Source organism: Natator depressus, chromosome 14 (genome assembly GCF_965152275.1).
Source record: "Natator depressus isolate rNatDep1 chromosome 14, rNatDep2.hap1, whole genome shotgun sequence".
Lineage (NCBI taxonomy): Eukaryota > Metazoa > Chordata > Testudines > Cheloniidae > Natator > Natator depressus.
This window is the reverse complement of record NC_134247.1, coordinates 43,941,332-43,964,046: the sequence shown is the minus strand read 5'-3', so window position 1 is coordinate 43,964,046 and position 22,715 is coordinate 43,941,332. Positions and strand designations below refer to the sequence as shown.

At 45.3% G+C, this 22,715-nt stretch overlaps 1 pseudogene; it reads right to left on the bottom strand.

The window, feature by feature from the left end:
- Positions 1 to 15,035, bottom strand: part of LOC141998028 (killer cell lectin-like receptor subfamily B member 1B allele B) — a 51,538-nt pseudogene extending 36,503 nt beyond the window's left edge.
- Between the last annotated feature and the right edge of the window lie 7,680 nt (positions 15,036 to 22,715).

Sequence of the window (22,715 nt, the reverse complement as noted above, 5' to 3'; positions counted from 1 at the left end):
ATCCTATTTAAGACTGGAGAGTGAGTTAATCCAGGTCGCCAGTTCTTCATTGAATCCCCGCCCAGGATGGCTGCTGTAAACACCTAAAACTGATCTAAGGAGAAAGGTCTGGGGCCCAGGCTGAGACAGGGGTCTAGCCTGTGAAGAGAAATATCTGGAACTCTATGCTGCAGAAACTCTGCAACCTGCCTAAACCAATATTTAGGGTGAGAAAATACTATTTGTAACCAGTTTCTTTAGTGAATTAAGCTTAGGTTGTGTGTTTGTTTATTTTGCTCAGTAATCTGCTTTGTTCTGTTTGCTATCCCTTATAATCTCTTAAAATTCATCCTTTGTAGTTAATAAATGTGTTTTGTTTTCTAAAACCCAGTTTGTGCAATTCATAACTGGGGGAGCAAAGAACTGTGCATATCTTCCTCCATATGGATGGAGGGGATGATTTTCATGAGCTTACGCGACATAGATCTCTATACAAGGCAAGACAATATAATTTTGGGTTTACATTCAAGAGAGTGTGTACATTCACTCTGGGCAGTCCCCTAGCTGAATCCTCCCACAGAGAGCTGATTGCAGACTCTGTGTGATTCTACAGCTGGGTGTGTCCCGACCTGTGTGTGTGCTGGAAGGGGGCTTGAGAGCCTGTCATAGCAGCACAGAGTAAGGGGAATCCAGGCTGGTGGGACAGGCAGGCTCAGTGGGACCCCAGAACATCGGTTGGCACCCCAAAAGGGGGGTCCAACCCGTCACACCCCAATCATCCTAGTAGCTCTTCTCTGCACCTGTTCCAGTCTGAATTCGATGTTCTTAAGGTCTTGGAGTTAATGCAGGTCACCAGGTTTCAGGACCTGTCAGGCAGGTGGTAACTAAGGTTATCTCCCTGTCTGGCCATCTGTGTATTGTGTGCCTGATGCTGGATACTGTGAGTACTGAGCCAGGTGAAAACTGAGAGATTGCAAAATCCACAAAAATAGAAATCTACATGAAGAAACAAACTGCAGGGTGTCTCATGAAATAAAGGTCACACTCTGCCTGGCTGTACAATGCTGCAAGGATTTCGGGTGAGCAGGACATGGTTAGACAGGAGAATATCTTGTTAAATAAGTCTAGGATCTAGAATGCATGTTATGATTTTATTTTATGTATAACCATTTGTTTCCAAGACTTCTACTTGAATCTCTGCTTTGTTAAACTGATCCTTGATTTCACTATGAACATATGTAAGTGCCGTGTGTTAAGCGGAGCAGTGATCTGAGGTGGAACTGTTCCTTTGGAAGCCATGAATCTGTAAATAATACAGGTGACCAGGGGCTGGACGCTCCAGGAGGATGCTCAGAGGGTCTGAGGGCAGGATGGGCCTATTGCTAACCTGCAGTGACTGCAAACTCAGCAGCAAGTGTGCGTGTGGCACAGACAAGGCTCTCTCACACAAAGGGCAGATGGTCATGAGCAGGGGTGAAAATAATTTAAAGGACTTACCCGTACGCAGGGTAGCCGGGCTCCTGGGCAAGGTGGGCCTGTGTCAGTATATTTGTGTGGCTCTGGGCCCCTGGAAGGGGCGGGGCCTTGGGTGGAAGGGGCAGTGCTGGGGCCAGACTCCCCCAGCCAGCCCTTCAGTGCTGCCCACCCTGCGCTACCCAGGGCCCCGGCAGCGATTTAAGGGGCCCGGGGCTCCCGGCCACCACTACCATGGCAGTGGCTGGAGCCCCGGGCCCTTTAAATCACTGACGGAGCCCCAGGGTAATGGCAGCGGTGGCCAGGAGTCCCGGGGCTCCGGTGGCGATTTAAAAGGGCCTGGGGCTCTGGCCGCTGCCTGGAGTCCCAGGCCCTTTTAAATTGCCAGACCCTGGGGCAGCTGCCCCTTTTGCCCCGCCCCCCATCAGCAGCCCTGCCGATACGGTGCTTAAAGCACTGCTGCAGCGGCCACTTTCTTACTGGTATGCCGTACCAGCCCGTACTGGCTTACGTTCACCTCTGGTCACGAGATGCCTCACTGCCCTGGGAAGCATCACGGGTTAGTAATTTCTTCCAGGTTTAGGACAGTTATAAATTACAACTCAACACCCCAAACCAGTAAGAAGGACCGAGGGGAGGAACTGTGACTGTGAGGTGTACCTGAGTCCCAGTGCCTCCTGGGGTTCTGCTCTGCCCCCGGCTTAGAGCTCTGCCTAAAGCCACAATCCCACCCCGGGAGCCTAAACACCAGTATTTCATGTTACAGATACACAAATAAAGATCCTCAGCCCGACTGTTTATATCACAGCAGCTTCTTTCTGGCAGATCCATTTGAGCACAGCAGAACACGTCTCAGACCGAATCTGGGTGCCTTTTATATACCCGCAGCTGTTCCCATCAGTAGAGCCTGAGAAGCTGCAAAATTAAAGAGAGAGTCAGTGTCATTGTGGTCCCTGTAACAAGGAAAGGCCTAGAGGTGAGTCTTTCTTCCCCCTCACTCTTAATGGGACGCTTGGCTCTGGTATTGTCCTTCATCTCTGTAACTTTCCTGCAGAGCTTAAGTCGAAAAGACAACCCTGGAGGTGAGAGGAGCTAGGGGGTCTCTGGCAAGGAATGGAGTAGGCTGAATCTCATGGGTCAGTGATCTGGTACTTTCTCATTGGAAGCAGCCACCTTGAGCTCCCGCATCTCGGCTTTCCTTTAAAAACCAAATCTGAGTCTCAGGGGAGAGTGGAAATCTGCACCACGTGATCTGGGTAACAGATGGCTGCAGGGAGCCTGAGGACTTGTCCAGATGAACGGTTAGGGCTGGGTTCACAAAGGGATTTAAGAGCCTAACAGGGGTGCCAGAACAGGGGGGACCAGGGGGCCATGGCCCTCCCACTTTTCGCCATGAGCATGGCCCCTGCCCCTCCTAATCCCACCAAAGCTCCAAACCCCGAGCCTGGGCAGCTGTGGAGAGCCACGGACCTGTCACCTGCCAGGGGTGGAGGGGCCCAAGAGCAGCCCCCGGCCTGTGTCCCTGCCCCCCAGACTCCCCGCCCAGGGCAGGTAGAGGATCCACAACTCCCCACAGCTGCCCGCGCAGCTCTTACCATGGCCGGGCTGTGGCTCCGAGGCCCCGCCCCTGGACGGAGCCAGGTCGGGGTAAGAGCAGTGCAGGCAGCTGTGGGGAGCCACGGACCCTCCACCTGCCCTGGACGGACGGTCTGGGGCGTGGGGACTCCAGCCGGGGGCTGCTCTTGGCCCCCCACCCCAGGCAGTTGGAGGGGCCTGGGCTCCCTGGCCTGCTTCCAGCTTCCAGCTTGACTGGGGCGGGGCCTTGGGGGAAGAGGAGGGGCAGGAGTTTGGCCATGGAGGGGGTGGGGCCCCCTAGGCCCCCCACTTTTGGGAAGGCTACATCACTCCTGGAGCCTAACAGCCACTTTAGGCACCTACATCCCAGAACCATGTCCAAAACCCTGGCTCAGCTGCAACCAAACCCTTGAGGCACCTAAACTTTTTCAGTGCCTCAGTTTTCATAGTGAAGGTTTCCTAGGCACCTGTGTGTCTGCCTGTCCGCCGGCTCGCTGCTGCCTCCCTCTAGGCTGCTGGCTGCCTAAGCCCCAGCATGATGCAGGAGCCAGCAGCAGACAGACATTCCTCCACCTAACGCGCCTGTGAGCCCCGAGCCGGTAGCGCATGTTCAAAGGCCACTTACCAGATTGGGCCCCATAGGTGAACTCCTACAAAATGGAAGGGAGGATCAAGCGCTCCCTGGTAACTTTTAGCCCAGGAGTTTGGGCACAAACCTGAAAAGTGAGAGACCCCCAGTTCAAGTCCACTTGTGGCTGCAGGGATTTGAACAGGGGTCTACTACCTCTTAGGAGGAGCAGCCTCTAACCACTGAGCTAAGGGCTTCCTCAGTATGTTCCACTGAGGATAAATAATTTAAAGAGTGATTGGAGCAGAGGGACTAAATGTCACCTCAGGATGGGATGGAGAGAGATGATTTTTAGCCCCCATCAATGAACTGCTGCTTGGAGCAGCCGGCCTGGGCACCCGCAAGGAGAGAGGCAATTCCTGATTTAGTCCTCAGTGGAGGACAGGATCTGCCCCAAGAGGTGAATGGAGCTGAACTGCCTAGTAACAGTGACACGGTAATTAAATTTAACAGATTTATCTGAGCATAAGCTTTCGTGGGTAAAAACCCCACTTCTTCAGATGCATGGAGTGAAAATTACAGATGCAGACATAAATATACTGACACACGAAGAGAAGGGAGTTACCTCACAAAGTGGAGAACCAGTGCTGACAGGGCCAATTCGATCAGGGTGGATGTAGTCCACTCCCAATAATAGATGAGGAGGTGTCAATTCCAGGAGAGGCAAAACTGCTTTTGTAATGAGCCAGCCACTCCCAGTCCCTATTCAAACCCAAATTAATGGTGTTAAATTTGCAAATGAATTTTAGTTCTGCTGTTTCTCTTTGAAGTTTGTTTCTGAAGCAATGCCCCTCTGCCATGTACATTGGCCAAACCAGACAGTCCCTACATAAAAGAATAAATGGACACAAATCAGGCATCAGGAACGGTAACATACAAAAGCCAGTAGGAGAACACTTCAATCTTCCTGGACATTCTATAACAGATGTGAAAGTAGCTATACTTGAACAAAAAAACTTCAGAAACAGACTTCAAAGAGAAACAACAGAACTAAAATTCGTTTTCAAATTTAACACTATTAATTTAGGCTTGAATAGGGACTGGGAGTGGCTGGCTCATTACAAAAGCAGTTTTGCCTCTCCTGGAATTTACACCTCCTCATCAATTATTGGGAGTGGACTACATCCACACTGATCGAATTGGCCCTGTCAGCACTGGTTCTCCACTTGTGAGGTAACTCCCTTCTCTTCCTGTGTCAGTATATTTATGTCTGCATCTGTAATTTTCACTCCATGCATCTGAAGAAGTGGGGTTTTTACCCATGAAAGCTTATGCTCAAATAAAACTGTTAGTCTTTAAGGTGCCACCAGACTCTTTGTTGTTTTTGTGGATACAGACTAACACGGCTACCCCCTGATACTTGTCAGTAACTAAATTTAGCATCCCTGTAGGGTGGATAATACCAAAAAAGCCCCAGACAGTTACATTTAACTTCAAAAGGGGAGCTACATAAGCAAGAAGATACTTGTTGGATGGAAATTAAACAGAGCTGTCACATGTGTAAAATGCCTCCTAGCAGCATGGACACTACTTAAAAACACCGTAAGAGAGGCTCAGACTAAGGGCTTGTCTACACTTACAGTGCTGCAGTGAAGACACCACCTACACTGACCAGAGAGTTTCTCCCATCAGCGTAGTCAATCCACCTCCCCAAGAGCGGTAGCTATGGCCACAGGAGAAGCACTCCCATCAATGTAGTGCTGTCTACACCCAGGGTTAGGTCGGTACCTGTGTCACTTGGGGGGGTGGATTTTTCACATCCCTGAGTGACTTAGTTAGACTGACACAAGTTTGTAGTGTAGACCAAGGCTAAATGGGTACCCCAAATAAATAAAGACCGTTGGAGGACCAAAAAAATGCCACCATGGCTAAACAGTAGAGTAACGGAGGCCATTACAGGCAAAAAGGCATTCTTTAAAATTTGGAAGTCGAATCCTAATGAGGAAAATAGGAAGGAGCATGAACTCTGGCAAGTGAATTGTAAATGTTTAAGAAGGCAGGCCAAGGAACAGTTTGAGAAACAACTTGCTGAAGGTGCAAAAACTAACGAAAAATTGTTCCAAGTACATTCGAAGCAGGAAACCTGTCAAACAGACAGTGGTTACATGCAGTGTTGTTCCAGCCGTGTTGGTGCCAGGATATTAGAGAGACAAGGTGGGTGAGGAAATATCTTCTATTGGATCAAGTCCATTGACCTAGCTACTGCCTTCCGAGGGGGTGGCTTTACTGCAGCGATGAAAAAGCCCCTAATGTTGCTGTAGAAAATGTCTACTCCACTGTGGCCCTGTAATGTAGATAATGCTGCAGTTGTAGCATTTGTAATGTAGTCCAGGGATTCTCAAGATTTTACTTTCTGAACCCCAACCCCAACATGCTCTAAAACCCCCATGGCCGGGGGTCGGGGCTTCAGCTGCTGGAGCGGTGGTCGGGGCCAGGGCTGGGAGCTCCAGGTTTCAGCTGCCAGGGCTCGGGGCTTCTGCCCCATGGGACTTGGGACTCAGGGCTCCCGGCTTTAGCCCCACGGGGCAGGGAACTCAGGGCTTCTGCCCCACAGGGACACCAGGGCTTGTGGCTCCAGGCTTCACCCCCACGACTCCGGGCTTCAGCCCCATGCAGGAGGGCAGGACTTGTGGCTCTGGATTTCAGCCCTTTGGCACTAGGCTTCAGCCTGGCAGGGGCACTGGGTCTCCAATCTTTAGACCCGCAGGAGTTCAGGGGCGCTGGGGCTGGAGGCTCCGGGCTTCAGCCCTGCAGGCTCAGGACTCCAGGTTTCAGCCCCTCGGCTCCGACTTCAGCCCCCTGGGGAGCGCCAGGGCTCAAGGCTTCAGCCCCCAGGCTCAGCTCCTGGTTTCAGCCCCACGGAGGCACCAGGCTTCGGCCACGGGGGCCCTCAGCCCCTTGAAACCAGCTCCCGTCCCCCAAAGAGGACACGGACCCCTGGTTGAGAACCACTGGTGTAGACATACTTAGGCACCTAATTCCCTGAGAGAGGCAGTGGTTGGCCTCTTGTATTGGCATCTGCCATTGGCTAGCTCAGGCAATTCCCCACCTAGTGTGCTGGTTTCTGTGAATCGCATTGTGAGGTGCTTGTCTCTCCCCATGCATTGTACAAGGGAGCCTGGGCACTTGATGCGGGCTTTGAGAATCCCAGGGATTTTCTTGGTGCCTAAAACGTAGGTGCTGATACACTCAGCGTCCCATCCCATAAAAGTCTGTTTGTGAATCTAGCCCTTACGGCACAGCAGGCTGCGGTGTAAATCTAGCTTGTGCTCACTGGCCGTGTGGACAGTCTGACTGCACACTGAAAACATGGTAGGAAATTTTTAGTGCACAACAGCAGGGTCCACAGGGCAGTCAGTCTATGGCCACCTTGTGTGACTGAGGTAGGTTTAGAGCCCAGCCTGCTGCCAACCAACTGCTTGTCTAGACAAGCCCAAAGACAATGCTGGGGGGAGCTGCCCCATACACCTCAGGGGGACGGTAACGCAGATCTGCAATGGTGATAAATTCCACTGATCTAATGCAAGGAAGGAGAGGGAGGATCAAGGGATAAGAATCTGCCCAAGTTCCTAAGAGCAGCAGCTCACTGTGACCCCACAAATGGGTGGTGCCTGAGAGAAATCGTCAAATTTCTTCCCCTTCCCCCACATCTAATACTGGGAGCAGAAAGACCAGAGAGAGGAGCAGAGCCCAAGGGAACACAGCAGAGCCAGATCAGCACCTTAGGCCTTGTCTACACTAGGACGTGTTTCTGGTGCAGTTATATTGGAAACCCTGTAGTGTGGACACAGCTATATCCATATCTAAGGGCTTGTCTACATTACCTGCTGGATCGACGGGCAGTGATCGATCCAGCGGTGGTTGATTTATTGGGTCTAGTATAGAAGCGATAAATCGACCGCCAAGCACTCTCCTGTCGACTCCGGTACTCCACCGGAGCGAGAGGCGCAAGCCGAGTTGACGGGGGAGCGTCAGCAGTTGACTCACCTCAGTGAAGACACTGCGGTGAGTAGATCTAAGGGCGTCGACTTCAGCTACGTTATTTACGTAGCTGAAGTTGCGTAACTTAGCTCAATCCCCTCTCCCTAGTGTAGACTAGACCTCAGTGTTTCTACCACTGCAGCTTATGCCAGTTCCCCCGATCGGCATAAGCTACATTTCTATAAGCACAGGTATATTGGTATAACTGCAGCTATACTAGGGCCTTTGCTGGCACAGCAAAAATACTCTTAACCAACATAGCTATGCTGGTAAAACTTTTAAGTGTAGATCAGGCCTTAGACAGACGTTGGACATTTAACATCAGCGATTTATACAATGGAGCTTTTCCCAAACATCTATCAAACAGTAAACATCAGGCAGCACTTACAGCATTGGATCTAATGGGGAACCGTCCACCCAGGTCCATTTCCCCCCTGGGGGTGTCACTTTAAGTCCAATCCAGGCACTATTTACACCTTGTGTAACATTCTGTATGGAAGCCTGTGAAGTGCAAAGCAGAGGAGGTGGGGTGAATATGCTGTAACATGCTCAAATTCCCTTAGTGCTCCCGTCAAATGCCTGCTCTTGGCTTCAGTGGCTCTGCCCATAACGCAGCAGGAGAACCCATCAGCACCTGAGCTAATTCACTCTCTCCCCTGGGCGGGCAGAGTCCCAGTGCAGGTGCTGGGAAATGTGGCTCTCTTTGTGCAGGCATGGTAACACCAGTACCAGTCCTTGGTGTCACAGGGTGAGCTGGCTCTTTAAGGGAGTCCTGGGTTCAGCCTCACCTGTGACTAGGTATCCCTGGTCTGAGAGGTTCAGGTGATGGAAGCAGATGACCAGGAGCCAGGCCTGGTGGGGCTACAAGGGCAGCCCGAGGTCAGTCAAGGCAGGGAGAGATTTGATGGAGTGGGGGGGGGTTCTGTGAGTAGCTCTATGCAGAATTCAGAGTGGTAGCCATGTTAGTCTGTATCAGCAAAAACAACGAGGAGTCCTTATGGCACCTTAGAGACTAACACATTTATTTGGGCATAAGCTTTCGTGGGCTAGAACCCACTTCATCAGATGCATGGAGTGGAAAATACAGGAGCAGGTATAAATACATGAAAAGATGTGAATTGCCTTACCAAGTGTGAGGTTAGTCTAACGAGACAATTAAATTGACAGCAAGATACCAAGGGAGGAAAAATAACTTTTGAAGTGGTAATGAGAGTGACCGATTTCAGACAGTTGACAAGAAGGTGTGAGTAACAGTAGGGGGAAATTAGTATTGGGGAAATTAGGTTTAGGTTTTATAATGACCCAACCACTCCCAGTCTTTATTCAGGCCTAATCTGATGGTGTCCAGTATGCAAATTAATTCCAGTTCTGCAGTTCCAACTCCCATAAAGACTGGGACTGGTTGGGTCATTATAAAACCTAAACCTAATTTCCCCAATACTAATTTCCCCCTACCGTTACTCACACCTTCTTGTCAACTGTCTGAAATGGGCCACTCTCATTACCACTTCAAAAGTTTTTTTCCCTCCCTTGGTATCCTGCTGTCAATTGAATTGTCTCATTAAACTAACCTCACACTTGGTAAGGCAATTCACATCTTTTCATGTATTTATACCTACTCCTGTATTTTCCACTCCATGCATCTCATGAAGTGGGTTCTAGCCCACGAAAGCTTATGCCCAAATAAATTTGTTAGTCTCTAAGGTGCCACAAGGACTCCTCATTGTCTATGCAGAATGACTCTGCTGAGCTCTCAGAGAGGGCTTAGGGGGTGCAAAGCCTGCAGGAGCCAGCTGGGAAGTCTGGGGTGGAAAAGCTCTGGGGTTCTTGTTCTGAATTATATGTTAATCAGCCAGATGCCCCAGAAGGGGGGAAAAGGAGAAATGGGGAAGAAGGGGTAGAGCCAGGCTGCATAAACCCTGGTGCACTGGGATTGTAACTAGTGACACACGTCTCTCTCCAGCTGGAGTTGGATGAGCCTGTATTTTATGTTACCATCTCCTCCCGGTTCTGGATCACGAGCATGCGAGAGCTCTTCCCCGAGCAGTCGTCACGGCTCCCAGTCCAGTCTTTACTCTCTTTAGACAGCCAGTAGCAGTTGTCCCCAAGCAGCAGCCAGTCCCTGGGGCAGAGTTTGCACTTGGAGCCCCCTGGAGGGAGAGATGGGAACGGGGTGTCGTCAATTCTGAAAATTCAAACTACAGCTGGCTGAAAACTTTTGTTCAAAGCTGGTTTTTAATGGCAAAATGCCATTTTGACCAAAATAAAAGTTTTTATTTTGGTATCATTTTTCATTTTTTGATGGGGGGAGGGGACTCAAAATGGAAATACTGATTTTTTTGTGGGGTGGGAGAAGATTTCATTCACTTTTGGAGGGGAAATCAACACTTACTCTTAACATTTCCCCCCATTGGAAAAGAGGGGGAGGACTTTCACTTTTCCATTTCCTTCAAAGGACATCAAACTGTCATTTCTTTTCATATTTTTCATGAACGAGGTTTGCAGTGTACCAGCTCTAGTTCTAGATATTGCTGAAGTTTCCCCTACAGCTGAGTAAAAGTCAATGTACTGGCAAGGGCTTTTTTCAGAGGTCAGCACACAAACAGGCAGGCATGCTGTAGGTCACGACTGAGCGGTGCTGGCAGAGCTGGGAGGGCAGAGAGAAGAGAATTCATTTGAAGTCTTTACACAGAGTTGCTCTCTTATTAAAGATCTGCTCTAACTCAGTCACAAGTTCCAGGTTCTATGCAGGAATCACTGGGTGGGATTTTCTGGATTGGTGCAGTAAATGTAGTTCACTGAGGTTTGGTCATGTGAGATCATAAAAGCTGAACAGAGACAGGCTCTGCCTATACTCCAATGGGAGACCTCATGGGAAAATCAGTGTGGAAACAAATATTGATGACAGAGAGTGAGATGGAGGGACACCACCTACTAGGGCAGAACTGAACCCAGTGCCCCAGCCTGGCAGTAGGGGGCACTGTACCACTGCTACTGCCATGGTTCAGCTGAGAACGAAAAGCAAGGTCCACATCAGGTAATTAAGAGCATAAAAGATGCCATATTGGGTCAGACCACCGTCCATCTTGCTCAGTATCCTGTCTCTGACAGTGGCCCATACCAGAGTTTCCTGGGGAGTTTACAGAACAGGGCAATTACGGAGTTACCCACCCAACTTCCACTCCCAGCTTCTGGTAGTCAGAAGTTCAGCATCGCAACAATTATGGGATTGCATTCCTGACAATCTTGGCTAATAGTCATTGATGGATCTATTTCTTTTTTGAGCCCAGTCACTGTTTTGGCCATCATAACATCCTATGGCAATGAGTTCCACAGTTTAGTGTGTGAAAAAGTACTTCCTCTCATTGTATTAAACCTGCTGCCTATTAATTTCATTGGATGACCCCTGGTTTTTGTTTTGTGTGAAGGGTAAATAATAGGGCTGTCAATTAATCACAGTTAACTCACCCGATTAACTCAACAAAATTAATCGCGATTAATCGCACTTATAACAATAGAATACCAATTGAAATGTATTAAATATTTTTGGCTGTTTTTCCACATTTTCAATGTTGATTTCAATTACAACACAGAATACAAAGTGCACAGTGCTCACTTTATATTATTATTTTTATTACAAATATATGCACTGTAAAAATGAGAAACAAAAGAAATAGTATTTTTCAATTCACCTCATACAAGTACTAAAGTGCAATCTCTTTATCTGAAAGTTGAATTTAATATATTTCAAAATGTAGTAAACATCCAAAAATATTTAAAATAAATGTTATTCTATTATTGTTTAACAGCACAATTAATCGCGCGATTAATTTTTTTAATCGCTTGACAGCCCTAGTAAATTCTAAATCGCTTGACAGCCCTAGTAAACTTCTCTATTCACTTTTTCCACACCATTCATGTCCTATCACATTTCCACCCCCTCCCCGTTGTCTCTTTTCTAAGTGGAACAGCCCTTATCTTTTCTAGTGTTTCCTTGTATGGAAGCTGTTCCATACCATTGATCATCTTTGTTGCCCTTCTCTGAACCAGTTCCACTACATCCTTTTTGAGATGGGGTGACCAGAACTGCACACAGTATCCAAGGTACACCATGGATTTATACAGAGGCACTATGATATTTTCTGTCTTATTTTCTATCCTTTTCCTAATAGTTCCTAATATACTGTTAGCCTTTTTGACCACTGATGTATATTAAGTGGAAGCTTTCATATAACTATCCACGGTGACTCCAAGATCTCTTTTTTGGGTGGTAACAGCTAATTTAGAACCCATCAGTGTATACGTATAGTTGGGATGATTTTTTTCCCAATGTGTATTACCTTGCACTTATCCATGCTGAATTTCATCTGCCATTTTGTTGCCAAGTAACCCAGTTGTGAGAGATTCCTCGGCACCTCCTCACAGTCAGCTTTGGACTTAACTATCTGGAATAATTTTGTATCGTCTGCAAACTTTGCCACTTCTCTGTTCACCACCTTTTTTCAAATCCTTAATATGTTCAACAGCTCTGGTCCCAGTACAGATCCTTGGGGGACCCTCTATTTACCTCTCTCCACTGTGAAAACTGACCATTTATTCCTACTCGTTGTTTCCTATCTGTCAACCAGTCACTGATACATGAAAGGACCTCACCATAGCTACTTAGTTACCTTAAGAGCCTTTGTTGAGGGACCTTGTCAAAGACTTTCTGAATACCCAGCTATACTATATCCACTGGATCAGCCTCATCCACCCGCTTGTTGACTCCCTTGAAGAATTCCCTTGACAAAAGCCATGTTCACTCTTCCCCAACAAATCGTGTTGATCTATGTGTCTGTTAATTCTGTCCTTTACTATAGTTTCTACCAATTTGCCCAGTACTGAAGTCCGGCTCACTAGGCTGTAATTGCCAGGATCACCTCTGGAGCCTTTTTAAAAAAATGGCATTACATTAGCTACCTTCCAGTCATCTGGCTCTTCTTGAATACTGGAAGGTCTGAACCTGTTCAGATTCCAGCCTGGGTGACTTCAGTTTGCCTCTCTAAAACGCCCCCTGCAATTCCAACAGGCTATGCGATTCTTCTTCAGTCGTTTGCCTAAGACAAACAGCTGTTGAGTTTCACCCCAGAGCTGGCTGCATTTCAGTAGTGGGGGAAATGATTCCTGAGAGTATTACATAATTGGAAAAACACTTTGTGATCCAATCTCTACAGAAATTGTATTATTAAAACTGTCTGTGCTCTGGCAATGGGAGTTACTCTGACCACTAGATGTCACTGCTGATCCTCTGCACAAACAGCTGAGAATTATTAATTTTACTTAGATTGTAAATTCTTTGGGGCAGGGACTGTCTTTTTATTATGTGTTTTTACAGCACCTTGCACAGTGGGGCCCTGAATGCTGAGCCTTTGGGCACTGTTGCAATACAAATCAATAATAATGAATATTAGTATTACAGTAGGACAGAGAGGCCACAACAATGGATAGGACCCCATTGTGGTAGGTGTTGCACACGCACATAGTATGACAAGCTCTGCTTCAATGAGCTACCAATCTAAACATAGGATGGGAAACAGACAGAGATACACAAAGAGGAGCAGGAAGACAGGGAGAATGAAATAACCCTACTGGTACAGAAAGAGGCAGCCACATCATTTACCTTGCACCCACCAACTGGGACTCATGAAAAGAAAAAAGACAGAGGATCTTTGGGTGTATAGTACATCACTACCACACCTAAAGCATTAGAGCACATTAAAAAACATTCCATTTACTTAAAAATCACCCTGTTGTCTGAACATTGTTTTCCCTGCTATAGTTATGAGTAGAGTTGACTGGCAAAAAATTGCTTTTCTTCAAAATGAAATTCTTCACAGGAAACTTGTTTCGTTTGAATTTTTCTAGTTTTTGTTGAAGTAACCTTCTGCCTCCCAAACTCTTTGATTAAAAAAGAAAACGTTTACTCCCATGGTTAGCCCCCTTTACACTGTCACTTTGGCAATGTTGCCATCTCTCATATTTTTATCACACGTCCTGTGAAGTTTGGTGTTTTCTTTTACGCCCTAGCTCCTGGAGTCAGGGGATTATGTGAGAATCTCAGTTTCATTACAGAAAGTTTCTAGTCCTCATAATTCTGAGAAAAGCCTGATAGCAGGACCCAAGTGCAACCTAAAGGCTCAGAAACCAGAAGGCAAACATAAAGAACCCAAAATGTATAATTTTTCTAAAATAAGCCAATCTCATGATTTTTAGGGCCTGATTCATGGTTTTTGAATGCTTGGGGATCGCAGCACTGGAGTATTGTATATAAAGGGGCCTCAGTAAAGCTGACAGTGTCCCTTTAACATGGTGCCTGGATTTTCAGTCACAGCCAGAGTGCTGGAAACTCTTTAAGGGAGAGTGACTCATGGCTCTGGGACAGTAGGAGCTGTGGTTACCTGCCAAGCTGTCATTGTGGGGTTCACATAGAATTGGTTTCAGGTGAGACCGGAAATCCTCTGGGCAGGAGCATGCAGTGCTGCTGTTGATTCTGGTTTCATTATTCTCCGATGTATTCAGAGTTCCTCTGGTCTTTCCTTCACAAGAGACATGCAACTGGGAAACTTCAAAACAGCATCAGCGTCAATAAAAAATCACTTCTATTGCAGCTATTTAGGGATTAAAAAAACAATCATGGGAGGTGTAAAATCAAACAATGTAGTATCCATCACAGCTAGGGTAGGGACAGAGGAAGAGGGAATCCCATTCACTTCACAGTATAGGTGCATTTCTGTCTTCCCACCCACATGTAATAGTGAACCTGTTTTAGCTGGATCATATGAGTTTCATGCATCCAGCTCTTAACTGCACATTGTTCCTGTAACATTTTGACCTGGGTGGTGATGTAATGCCTAGGATTTCATTCGCAAATGGACAGGAATCAGGAATGGAATATCATTCAGATTTGGGAATGAGAAGAGAATTCATGGAGCACCATGAAGCCCAAATGGATAAATAGATTGGCTCTACTTACCCCAAACCCCCAGTGCTATCACAGCTATTGTCAGGACGATGTTCCCAGTCCATCCGACCCCTACAGCGATGCGATGCCACCAGGGACATGGAGGGGAACCTGTAAGAGACAATGTTTGGCGAAACACCATCAGTCCCAGTGTGAGAAATAACAATGAAACTTGTTCTTCTCTGGAGCCTGTCCCAGTCTCCTTACCTGGGAATTCCACTCCTCTTCGTATAACATTAGGGGCAGCTTTGCCAATGGCAGCTTCTTTCACACATTTCTCCCAGAAGCACCTCCACACCTTCTCCCCACGCTGTTCCTTATGCATGGATGGCCCCCCTGAAATCATTCTACACAGCCACTGCTCTGCCCTGCTTCAGATCCTTTCTTACGTTCCCGCTGTAACCTGATACCCATGGTAAACTGCCTAGTAATAACGGCTAGGCAAGTGGCCTGTTAATGATTCATTAATATAGCTTACTTCATTTAAAACCAACAACTACGAAGCCTCCAAATTGTTAACCTAGCTAATACATATCACCTTATGTCCTTGTGACCATCCCCCTTGTCCTCCCTCTCCTCTATCTTTCCCTTCATGTTCAAAATACACCTGTTGTGTTTTGACCCTATTTAAACCTCAATCCTATAAATACTGTTATGTCAGGAGTCACCAGGTGGTGCTGTTACACACAGTCATACATATTCCTTTTCTCAATGTGTGAACACTTTGAAGAAATGTTATACTATTGTTCATTTTGTGGTATAGGTTCTTTGTGGGGGAACTGTTGCACCACTAGGGGAGTTTGCTCTCTGCCTTAATTTCTCTAACTAGAGTCACAACTTGGGGCAGAGTTGCTTCCTGTGAACCAGGCATGGTGTTTTGGCTGAGATTCCTGAAAGAGGGGTTTGGTTGCATGCCATTTGTGACCACCTCTGTTCCAGGACCGGTGTACACAGGGTAAATAAACAAATTCCACTAAGAAAATACCCAGCCTCCATGTCACTGAATTCTTCTCCATTGTGAAAACAAACCAGGCTCAAATGTCTATTATTACTAAGCACACCTTAGTGATAAGGTGACAATACTTGTGCCTGCACTTAACTTTAAACACGTAAGTAGTCCCATTGACTTCAAAAGGACCACTTATATGAGAAAAGTAAAGTATGTGTGTAAGTGTTAGCAGGACTGGGGCCTTAGTTTGTAAATGATCTGGTTGAGAAATTTTCCATTGAAACTGTTTTTTTGATAGAAAACTGGGTTCGGGACTAAATTTTTTTTGCTAAAAAAATGTTTGCTTTCTGCAGAAAATTGATTTTTTTTTTTTTTTTTGGTATTTTGATTCTGAAATGCCACCCACTGTGGTGTCTCATAGAAGTGAAGTTTGGATGCCTTATTCCCCCATTCTCCTCTATGGGCTGCAGGGCCACACAGAGAGGATGCCAAAAATGGAAGTTTGCCCCAGGCATCATGTTTAAGTGTGTCCCCAAACCCGTGGAACAATATGATTATTGGATGAAACACAGAAAGGTGGGGAGTCTCAGTTTCAAACATTGCCCCAGGCCCCCAGAAACTTCTGTGCAGCCCTGATGGACCAGGCTCCCCAGCCAAACTTCATCTTTTGTGATGCACGATGGCCACGTGAGTGCTGTTGTGATAACTGGGCCTACAAATTTACCCTAACTGTGAGAAGTGTGTGAAAGTTCATTAAATGTCGCAATAACCTATAATAATAAATGTTGATAGGAAAAGGTGCAAAAGGGAGACAGAAAGACTGAACTAATCCAAACAAAAAGGCCTACTGCTATAAATTAAGACCTGTGTTAAGATCATGCATGGTAAAGGTTGCACATGAAAGGTGCCAGAGAGCTGCATCATCAAACAACATAGATATGAACTTTGCATGCTCTCGGTGTGGCTGATTCTGCATCAGGATTTGGACTTTCGTCATATGTAGAGCCATAGATGAGAATTGCGACATCAGCAGCAATGTACTACTAACACACAGAGTTAATTTGTGAATAAAATAATGAGGGGACGGCTATTCCACCCATCAATCCTTTACGGGGTCCTTAAAAAAAAAGACTTTTTGGGGGGGCGGGAGGGATCAAGAAAAAGCCAAGAAGAAGCTGTCTGCCAACATCTGCTACCACAAGTGTTACCGCCAGGGCTGCCGCCACTACCATATCCTGGGACCCACTGCTACACCACTGGGCCTTTGTCATCCTGATCTTGAAAGATGTCCTGACCAGCCTGGCCCAGAGAGAGGAGCCCAGAGGACATTGCTACTTCCACCTGCTCTGGCTAAATTCCAAACACCTCCTGGCATGTGAGACTGTCACCCCCACTCCCCCTTGTTTGTTCTTTTTTTCCTCTACCTTATTTCTTCTCTTTCCTATCCGTTTCCTTTTGCCTTCTGTGTAATAAGAGTCTGGCTTAGGCAGCCAAGACTGTACATTTTGCAACACTGCTATAAGCCTGTGACCAGAAAAAGACAACCAGCCATAATACCCTAAACAATCCTATTCTGCTACAAGTTTACCAGGACTCTGAGCAGCTGATATGATTGTGTGCCATGCTTGTGTTTCTGCAGAAGCAAGGTTACAACTGAGAGTTAATACCAAAAACAGAAGTTGTATTTTCTATCTTTGCTGTTTCTTTTCCCTCACCTTTTGTTTGTCTTGTTTTCTCTTTTAGAGGAACAGGATTAGACTTTAAACAACAGTAACAATAGCTCCAGCCCATCTCAACTAACCTTTTTTCGTTTCCCTCAAAAGAACAGTTATTATCATCATTAATACTATCTAAAGACTGTCAAATAGGGGGCTTTTCTCCAGCTAAAGGGAAAGGAAATAAGGAATGTTGTTAAAATGAAAGCCTTACTTAATATGTTAGATTTCAAATGCTTCAACTGCTTTATTAAAGATACAGAAAAAGAAAGAAAGAAAAAGATTAAAATGATTTTTAATGGTGTATTTGCCATGGGACTAACCAAGCTGAGATACTTGTATGTCAAACCCTGGACCTTGTTTACCAGTGTTTAATGTCAGACAGTGACAGGATCACATTAACACCTTTGATCCTTTGGGCCCATTTAGTCCATGAAAATTAACACAAAAGTGCCATAAATGGACTGCGCCCCCCTCCCTTGCCAAGAGGGGAGACCACGATGAATCATGGGAGTTGTATTCCAAGCAGGGAGCCAAGCCCATAGAGGAAAACGGAGACATGAGGCACGCAAATCATAGACACCGAGTTTCTAATGTGTTGGGGGGGGGTGGAACTCCACCCCAGGCCCCACCCCCACCCCTTTCCCCAAGGCCCCACCCCTACCTGCCGTTCCGCCCCCACTCTGCCCTGCCCTCCCACCCCTGATCGCGGTGGGCGGGAGGCACTGGGAGGAGAGGGGGAGGCGCTGATCAGCTGGGCCACTGATGGGCGGGAGGTGCTGGGGAGGAGCGGGTGGCGCTGATAGTGGGGCTGCCAATGGGTGCTAAACACCCACCATTTCCCCCCCTCCCCCCGGGGAGTTCCAAAGTGCTTTCAAAGTAGGCTAGCGGAGTTTCAATGATGGCTGAAACCCCTTAGGCTTCTTTGAAAATCCCAGCCAAAATACTTTAGTGGTTTCCTATTTTCCCGAGAATTATATTGTGAAATGAAGATAGCGAGCCAGAGTCTATTCTGTTACCCAGGTGTACTCTAAATATAAAGACATTCCACTAAGGTTCCATCCAAATTTACACTGAAGTGACAGTGCTATTACATTGACTCAGTGTCTTGATTTTGAGTGGTAATCTTTTGTAACTTTTTGTAAACAGAAGCATCTTTAAACCAAACTCACTCTATACTTTCAAACTATGTTTTCTAGGGAAAGGGTTGGAAACTAACTTCTTGTTTCAAATGAAGCTTGTGACACTCTTAAAGCCACTCACAGAGTTTATAATCACTACAGGAGAATTAAATTTCTTCCTGTCGTAACCACTATTAATTCTAAGTCAATTCAAAAATTGCATCCTTCTGCTCATAAAAGTGCATCCTTATGTGTGGATTTTCACAGAGACCTAATTCAGATCACTACTGTGAACTTCAGAGAACTAATTGTTCTGAAATTATGAGTGGACAAAAATAGCGGAAGTAATTTTTGAAAAGTGAAAAATATTGTCTGGTCTATACGTGTTCAGTACCTAAGACAACGAGGCCCCTGCTCCTAACTAGAGCCTTTTAGCAACACCACCTGGCAAATTTCATATTAATTAATGGTGGTGGTGGTGGTTGTGTTTTCTGTCTTCAATTTAAAATTGCTTGTTGAATTTTGTTTAACGTTTCTAAGGAAAATTATCTTGTAGCTTTGGACTAACAAATTATTTCGAGCTAAAAGGAGAGGGGTTTTCAGGAAAAGGAAGTGGGAAGGTTAAAGTCATCCTTATATTGGAATCTGTCTTCCACTTTTAACTGCTATATGAAGTCAATACTGTGACTTCATGATTTTAACAAGTATCAGGGGGTAGCCGTGTTAGTCTGTATCCACAAAAAAAAACGAGGAGTCCGGTGGCACCTTAAAGACTAACAGATTTATTTGGTCATAAGATTTTAACAACAACTTATGAGACAAGTTAATTTTAATTTCAGCATTAGACCCTGATCCTGAAAAGATTTGAGCACAGGTGTAATTTTAAACATATGAGTGACTGCTTCATTGGGATGACTCATTTAATGAAGTAAAACTTGTGCATAACTGTCTGCAGGTTCGGGCCTTTGGATGACCCACCTTACAAAGCTCACGGCTAGCCACAAGCATTTGGAGGATCAGGCCTACCCTTAGTTGTAGGACTGGAAATACATTATTGCCAAGGGTCGTGGTAGATTCTTCATCACTGAATTTTAAAATCAAGACTGGATTTTTTTTTCTAAAAGATACTCTAGGAATTATGTTGGGGAAATTCTACAGCCTGTTATACAGGACATCAGACTAAATGATCACATGTCCCTTCTGGCCTTGGACTCTGTGAATTAAGGCCCCAGTCCTGCAATTGGATCCATGTGGGTGGACTCTTATGCCCATTGACTTCAGTGGGATTCTGTACAGGTGTGAATGAAGACCAACCATAAGGATCAAATCAGATCACAGGATTGGGGCCTAAGTTTCCATTCATTAACATAAGTCTTCAACATAACAAAATGATATAACGGCAGCTAAAAAAGTCATTTAAAGTCAACTTCAGCTCTTGGATACATTGGTGTAAAAAGTTTAGAGCAAATTCACTGACTTCTATGAAGTCACGCTGGACTTACACTGATGTAACAAGCAGAATCTAACTCCTAAAATATTTTTCAAGAGTAGATCAGATCCTGTCTGAAAATAATATCTAAAGTGCATGGATACAATTTCATGAAGGCTCACAACAAGAGTTAAATTAGACTAGACAGCCCCATATTATGCTAGTTATTACTGTGATGTAAACAGATACCAAAGCAAGATCCGTTGGAAAATATCAACTGCTAATAAAATTCTATCAGGCACTTCTTTAAGAAACCATTTCAGAGGCTGTACAATAATTCCGTTATGTTCACAATGTGTAAGCGTACAGCAAGAATTTTTAATTATAATACACTTGTAGCTATACTTAAAGAAGGAAAATGTGTGAGATAAAGGAAGACAGAATCATTGGCAATATACAAGTATAATTGTAAACATAGAGTATGTTTGACTATAGTATGTCACACTTGATATACAGCTTGATGAAATATCTGGACTATTAGTGTGTGATTTTTAGAAATACCTAAGTCACTTAGGAATTTCTGAAAATTTTACCCTTCGTGTAAATCTGTAGCCTTACTGTATTTATGGAAAATATACTCTAAAATAATTATTTAATATATAAATTATTTTTTTCCCAAACAGCCTCCAAACTATCAAGATTTTTAACTGATTTAATATCATTTTTCAGGGGAATCACAAGTTATGATACTCAGTTTACATCCTTTAAGTTGCAATACATACTTCCTTGTATTTTCAATATTCCTAAAACACTGACAACTCTTCATGGTCCCCATCTCCGCCACGGTCTTCTCCTTGACAGTCTTCCCTAACTCCTGACTGTCCATGCTTCAATGGAGCTACAGTACAATAACTCGCTGTCTCTCCTGCACTTAGAAACAGAACACATCATCTCTGTTCTTGGAAAGCTTTCCTGGGTTTTTGTCCACTTTAGAATCCAGTAAAAAAAATTCCCTTCATTACCTCTATCATTCCCACCTACACACCCCACACTCCATTGGCCAGGTTCTTCTCATTTCTTCTTCTTCTCCTCTGGGCCCAGTTCCTACTTTCCTCAGAGATACTAGGCTTCTCTCTCCCTACTTCCATCAGTACACAGAGGTTTGTAGACCCTTCCTCCTCAATCCCCAGTACCTACCATCTGCCACAGTCTCAATGACCCTCCGCACATAGTTTGGCTCCCTCCTGAATTTCTGATTCCACCTCTTCTCTCAGACCTATGTGGATTTTAACCTTCTCTCTAATAATTAAATTATATTCTATGAGCCTCCCACATTCCCTGTGTTCATTCTTCTCAGATTCACCCAACATACTGCTCTCTGCCCCCTAACTATAACCCACCATACTATGTATTATTACCTCAACAGTTTGCTTATATGCCACAAATACGTACTAAATAAGTAGGAAGGGTATCATAGAAAGTACAGCTATATTTTTGCACTTGTATTTGCATGTTTAGATTGTCAGTGACTGAAGTTTTCTGTGACACACTATACTAACAAACTAAAGTGCATTATATTACCTTAACAGAATTCAGTTGCCAGATGCTGAGAGTGGTAAAGAATTTCACATTAGCTAAGTCCTACCATACATAAAGCACAGAGCTGCTCCTTGGCTCTGGACACAGTTTCTCTAAACTATCTGTGCTGCAAGTCAAACAAAAAATATCTTAGAAACATGGAACCCTAACCAAGGACTGACCATACTGGTACAAAAATAAGAAACCTAATGCACTTACTGAGGTGCTGAGATCGTTGTGGTGACCTTGAAGAGGAACTGGCTCCAGGAATGTTTAAATCAGCATAAACTATTTCTCCAGCCATGGCAAGTACAGAGGAAGGTCTGAGCATACAGAAGGGGGGTCTGTGCCTAAGAGCAGTCTCATGTGTATGTCTGCCCTCTTCTGAGCAGTAACATATTTCTGTTCTGTTCTATGCAGGATCTTACACCACGCTCATCGTCTAAGTATCTGTGAGACTTCTAGTAGTGCACTAAGCAATGTGACTAACATCTGTCACGTTTGTTCTCTCATCACCTCCCCAGAGGGAGAAATGTGCAGTTGAGTGTCTTGGTTTCGTAGGGTGTGGGTTTTTTTGTTTTGCTTTTTCCTATAAATATACCTGTTGCGATGTGTTTATATTATAGATGGCAAGGTCAAAGAAATGTGCCCTGCACTTGGAGTGGAAGATGGTGAAGATCCTTAGTTCTTGGGGGAGTTCATTCCAGAAAAAGTTCTGTCTCCTTCACAGACAAGCTTTGCCCTTACTGTTGAGAGTTTCATTGAGCCAGAGCAATGGAGTTGTCAACCAGTCTTCATCCCAGAGCTTTAGATGATTATTTAGATACCCTAGGTCCAGGCCACAAAGCGCTTTGAAGACAAAGACTGACTCTTTGAACTTGATGCAAAATTCTATGGGAAGCCAGTGTGGAGAGTGGAAGACAAGTTTGATGTGTTCATGGTAGCCTGTGCTGCTGAGGACACACACTGCAGCATTCTGTACTAGTTGGCGTTAGTACAGATTATAGCTGTAATCCATCTGAGAAGTAACAAAAGTGTGAATAACTGAGGCTAGGTCTTCACCTGCCAGGGTGGGATGGAGTCCCTAACTGAGTAGAGATGGCAGAAAGTGTTACTCACAGATGCTGCTCTATGAGTGCCCAGTGTCAGAGAGGAATCCAAGAGTACTCTTATATTACAGACTGAATTGACCAATTGTCTGTGTGTACCTTCAACCAAAGGAGACTGCACCATGGCTGCAAGCTTTTCAAAATACTTTCCTCTGCCCATCAGCATCACATCTGTCCT